The sequence below is a fragment of the Hemitrygon akajei genome, chromosome 7 (assembly GCF_048418815.1).
Source record: "Hemitrygon akajei chromosome 7, sHemAka1.3, whole genome shotgun sequence".
NCBI classification, from domain to species: Eukaryota; Metazoa; Chordata; class Chondrichthyes; order Myliobatiformes; family Dasyatidae; genus Hemitrygon; species Hemitrygon akajei.
In genome coordinates this window covers 4,999,977-5,005,976 of record NC_133130.1, presented here as the reverse complement: position 1 = coordinate 5,005,976, position 6,000 = coordinate 4,999,977, and positions in this window count along the sequence as shown.

Here is a 6,000-nt window from a genome sequence, read left to right as displayed (position 1 = left end):
AAGGGTAACACGAGGGGAACTTCTTAACTCAGAGAGTGGTAGCTGTGTGGAACGAGCTTCCAGTAGAAGTGGTAGAGGCAGGTTCAATATTGTCATTTAAAGTAAAATTGGATAGGTATATGGACAGGAAAGGAATGGACGGTTATGGGATGAGTGCAGGTAGGTGGGACTAGGTGAGAGTAAGCATTCAGCATGGACTAGAAGGGCTGAGATGGCCAGTTTCCGTGCTGTAATTGTTATATGGTTATATGGTTAATTTACAATGGGAGATGGAAAATGCAGGGCAAAAGGGCAATATTGCAATAGTTATACGGGATTTCAATATGCAGGTACATTGTGAAAATCAAGTTGGTGTTGGGTTCCAGGAGGGGAAATTTCCAAAGTGCCTACAAGATGACTTTTTAGACCACTAAGGGATCAGCTGTTCTGCATTGGGTGTTGTGCAATGAAATGTGAAATGGAATTGATTAGAGAGCTTAAGGTCAAAGAACCTCGAGGAGAAAGCAAACTAATATGATCCAATTCACTATAAACTCCGAGAAGGAGAAGCTAAAGTCAGCTGTATCAGTATTACAGTGGAGTAAAGGGAATTACAGAGGCATGAGAGAGGAAATGGCCAAAAGTGATTGGAAAAGATCACTGGCTAGGATGATGACAGAGCAGCAATGGTGAGAGTGTATATTGGACCACTGGAAAACAATGCTGGAGAGGTAGTAATGGGGGACAGCGAAATGGCAGATGAACTCAATAAGTATTTTGCATCAGACTTCACTGTGGAAAACACTAGCAGTATAGTGGAAGTTCCAGGTGTCAGGGGTCATGAATTGTGTGAAATTACCATTACTAGGGAGTAGATTCTTGTGAAACTGAAATGTCTGAAGGTAGATAAGTCACCTGGACAATGGTGTATGCCCAGGGTTCTGAAAGAGGTGGCTGAAGAGATTGTGGAGGCATTAGTAATGATAGAAACATAGAAAACCTACAGCACAATACAGGCCCTTCAGCCCACAAAGCTGTGCCAAACATGTCCTTACATGAGAAATTACCTAGGCTTACCCATAGCCCTCTATTTTTCTGAGCTCCATATACCTGTCCAGGAATCTCTCAAATGACCCTGCCATATTTGCCTCCACCACCATGCTGGCAGCTCATTCAATGCACTCAACACTCTCTGCGTAAAAGACTTCCCCCCGATATCTCCTCTGTACCTACTTCAAATCACCTTAAAACTGCCCACTCATGCCAGCCATTTCCTGCCTGGGAAAAAGCTTCTGACTATCCACACAATTGATGCCTCTCATTATCTTGTACACCTCTATCAGGTCACCTCTTATCCTCCGTCGCCCCAAGGAAAAAAGTTCGAGTTCATTCAACCTATTCTCTTAAGGCATGCTCCCCAATCCAGGCAGCATCCTTGTAAATCTCCTCTGCACCCTTTCTGTGGCTTCTACATCCTTTCTGTAGTGAGGCGACCAGAACTGAGCACAGTACTCCAAGTGGGGTCTGACCAGGATCCTACATAGCTGCAACATTATCACTTGGCTCCTAAACCCAATCCCACAATTGATGAAGGCCAATGCATCACAGTGTCAACCTGCGCAGCAGCTTTGAGTGTCCTATGGACTCAGACCCCAAGATCCCTCTGATCCTCCACACTGCCAAGAGTCTTACCATTAATACTATATTCTGCCATCACATTTGACCAAAAAAAATGAACCACCTCACACTTATCTGGGTTGAACTCCATCTGTCTCTTCTCAGCCCAGCTTTGCATCCTATCGATGTCCTGTTGTAACCTCTGACACCCCTCCACACTATCCACAACACCTCCAACCTTTGTGTCATCAGCGAATTTACTAACCCATTTCCTCATCTAGGTCATTTATAAAAGTCACAGAATAGGAGTCCTAGAACAGATCCCTTAGGCACACCACTGGTGACCGACCTCCCTGCAGAATATGAACCATCTACAAACACTCAATGCCTTCTTTGGGCAAGTCAGTTCTGGATTCACAAAGTAATTTCCCCCTGGACCCCATACCTCCTTACTTTCTCCATAAGCATTGCATGCGGTATTTTGTCAAATGCCTTGCTGAAATTCATAGATACTACACCTACTGCTCTACCATCTTCAAAATGTTTAGTCAGATCCTCAAAAAATTCAGTCAGGGTGACCTGCCTTTCACAAAGCCATGCTGACTATTCCTAATCATATTACTGTATGCCTCTCCAAATGTTCATTAATCCTGCCTCTCAGGATCTTCTCCATCAATTTACCAACCACTGAAGTAAGACTCACTGGTCTATAATTTCCTGGGCTATCTCTACTCCCTTTCTTGAATAATAGAAACATAGAAAACCTACAGCACAATACAGGCCCTTTGGCCCACAAAGCTGTGCCGAACATATCCTTACCTTAGAACTACCTAAGTCATTTATAAAAATCATGGAGTAGGAGACCCACCCAGAACAGATCCCTGAAGCACACCACTGGTGACTGACCTCCCTGCGGAATATGACCCATCTACAACCACTCTTTGCCTTCTTTGGGCAAGCCAGTTCTGGATCCACAAAGCAATTTCCCTTTGGACTGCATGCCTGCTTACCCCATGTATGCATTGCATGGGGTATTGTGTCAAATGCCTTGCTGAAATCCATATACACTACACCTACTGCTCTACCATCATCAATGTGTTTCGTCACATCCTCAAAAAATTCAATCAGGCTCATAAAGCACGGCCTGCCTTTGACAAAGTCATGTTGACTATTCCTAATTATATTATGCCATTCCAAATGTTCATAAATCTTGCTTCTCAGGATCTTCTCCATCAACTTACCAACCACTGAAGTAAGACTCACTGGTCTATAATTTCCTGAGCTATCTCTTCTCCCTTTCTTGAATAAGGGAAATATCTGCAAACCTCTAATCCTCTAGAACCTCATTGGTCCTCATTGATGATGCAAAGATCATCGCTAGAGGCTCAACAATCTAGGTCACCAAATTGGTCAGGGCATCAAAGGATATGGCAAGAAGGCAGGTGTATATGGTTAAGTGGGATCCGGGATCAGCCATGATGGAATGGCAGAGTGTGCTCGATGGGCTGAATGGCCTAATTTTGCCCCTATGTCTTATGGTCTTATGGTCTTAAGGCATTTGACAGGGTTTTGCATGGGAGATTGGTCAGGAAGGTTCAATCACTTGGCATTCAAGACGAGATAATAAATCAGGTCCTAGTGCGAAGAATGACCCATTGTTTGGACAATTTAAGCACTGGGCTGGATGCATTGAACACAGCAGGTGTTGGAACTGAAGGCAAGAGTTGTGCTGGTGCTTACTCCTCTGTGACAATTACTCCACTCTGTGTGACTCTGAGGCTGAAACTCTGGCCTGCTCTGGCTCCTCTGGGCTTCGTGCCTACAAACTCACTTTCGTTCCTTGCTTGCTTTTGTTGTTTATATGATTTGTGCTTTCTTCCTTGCTCTGCACACTGGGTATTTGAAAGTCTTTTGTAATGGGTTCTTTTGGGTTTCTTGTTTTATGGCTGCCTGTAAGAAGATGAATCTCAAGGTTGTATAATTTATACACTATTTGATAATGTACTTTGAACTTAGACATTGGCTTAGTGGCAGAAGCCAGAGTGATAGTAGATAGTTGCCTTTCTGACTGCAGGCCTGTGATTAGTGGAGTGCGCAGAGATCCATGCTGGGTCCATTGTTGTTTGTCAAAGATCTGGATAATAATGTGCTTAACTGGATCAGCAAATTTGCAGATAACACCAAGATTGGGGGTGCAATGGACGGAGAGGAAGACTATTAGAGCTTGCAGCAGGGTCTGGACCAGCTGGAAATATGACAAATGGAATTTAATGCAGGCAAGTGTGATGTGTTGCATTTCAGTAGGTCCTACACAATGAACAGTAGGACACTGAGGAGTGTGGTAGAGCAAAGGGATCTGGGAATACACATCTATAATTGGTACAGGTAGAGAGGGTCATCAAGAAAGCTTTTGGCACATTGGCCTTCATAAATCAAAGTGCTGAGTGTAGGAGATGGGATGTTGTGTTGACGCTGTATGAAATGTTGGAGAGGCCTAATTAGGAGTATCGTGTGCAGTTTTGGTCACCTACCTACAGAAAAGATGTAAATAAGGTTGATAGAGTACATAGAAAATTTACAAGGATGTTGCAGGGACTGGAGGACCTGAGTTATAAGGTTGATACATAGAAATCTACAGCATATTTCGGCCCACAATGTTGTGCTGACCATATAGCCTACTCTAGAAACTCCCTAGAATTTCCCTACCACATAGCCCCCCCCCCCCCACCCCATTGAATAGGTTAGGACTTTAATTCTTGGAACATAGAAGATTGAGTGGAAATTTGATAGAGGTATACAAAATGATGAGGGATATAGATAGAGTAAATGCAAACAGGCTTCTTTTTCCTGAGGTTGTGGGGGGGACTACAACTAGAGATCATGGGTTAAAGGTGAAAGGTGAAAAGTTTAAGGGGAACATGAGAGGAAACTCCTTTACTCAGAGGGCCATGAGAGTGTGGAATGAGGTGCCAGCGCAACTGATGTATGCGAACTCGATTCCAATGTTTTAGAGAAGTTTGGATAAGTACGTGGATGGTGGGAGTATGGAGGGCTATGGTCCGGTGCAGGTCGATGGGAGTAGACTCTGTAAATGGTTCCACATAAACAAGATAGGCCACGGGGCCTGTTTCTGTACTGTACTTTTTATGAGTCTAACAAGGAGGAGGCAACATGAGTCCGGTACAGACAGCTGGGATCAAATGAATCCCTTGAGTGGGGGGGTGGGGGGGTGGAGAGGGAATACAAAAGTGTACTCAAGTAGAGTCAGGAGGGTAAAGAGGGACCTGAGATAGCTTTGGCAGTGACCATTAAGGAGGATCCAAAGAGATATGATATTAAGGGAAAAATAGTAACTAGAGAGAGTAGAGGGTCCATCAATGACCAATGTGGACATTTTATATATGGGGCTGCAGAAAATGGGGGAGGTCCTCAATGAATATTTTGATTTTACCATAGAGGACTTCAAGACATCAAAATGAAGGAGATGTCATGTGGAGGTCTTGGTAACGGTTCACACTACAATAGAGGATGAGCTGGCTAACTTGAGCAGAAGCTGGTAGAAGTTTGGCTAACTGACAGGAGGCAAAGAATGCAAATAAAGGGAGTCATTTCTGGCTGGTTGTTGGTGACTAGTGGTGTTCCGCAGGGGTCAGAGTTGGGTCTGTTTCTTTTCACGTTACAGTATATGTCAATGATTTGGATGATGGAATTGATGTCTTTATGGCCAAGTTAGCATATGATATGAAGATAAGTGAATGTTAAGCAGGGAGTTTACAAAAGACTTAGACAGATTAGGAGAAAGGCCAAAGAAGTAACAGATGGAATATAGTGTTGATAAATTCATGGTATTACACATTGGTAGAAGGAATAAAGGCTTAGACTATTTTCTAAAATGGGAGAAAATTCAGAAATCAGAGGTACAATGGGACTTGGGAGTCCTTTTGTGGGATTCCCAATGGTTTTTAATGCCTTGAACCCCTACCATTAACCGAGGGGTCCATGGATCCCAGGTTGGGAACCCCTGCCATAAAGGTTACCTTGCAAGTGAGTTGGTGGTAATGAAGCAAGTGCAAACCTAGCACTCGTTTTGAGAGGACTGGAATATAAGAGCAAGGATGTGATGCTGAGACTTCATAAGTCATTGCTCAGCCTGCTTTTGACATTTTGTGTGCAGTTTTGGGCCCCTTATTTAAGAAAAGATATACTGGCATTGAAGAGAGGCCAGTGCTGGAGTTCAGAGAGAGCTCACAAAAATGATTCTGGGAATGAAAGAGTTCATGCATGAGGAGCATTTAATGGCTCTGGGTCTGTACTCGCTGGAGTGTAGGAAAATAAGAGGGGATCTCATTGAAACCTATCGAATATTGAAAGGCCTAGACAGAGTGCATGTGGACAGGATGTTTC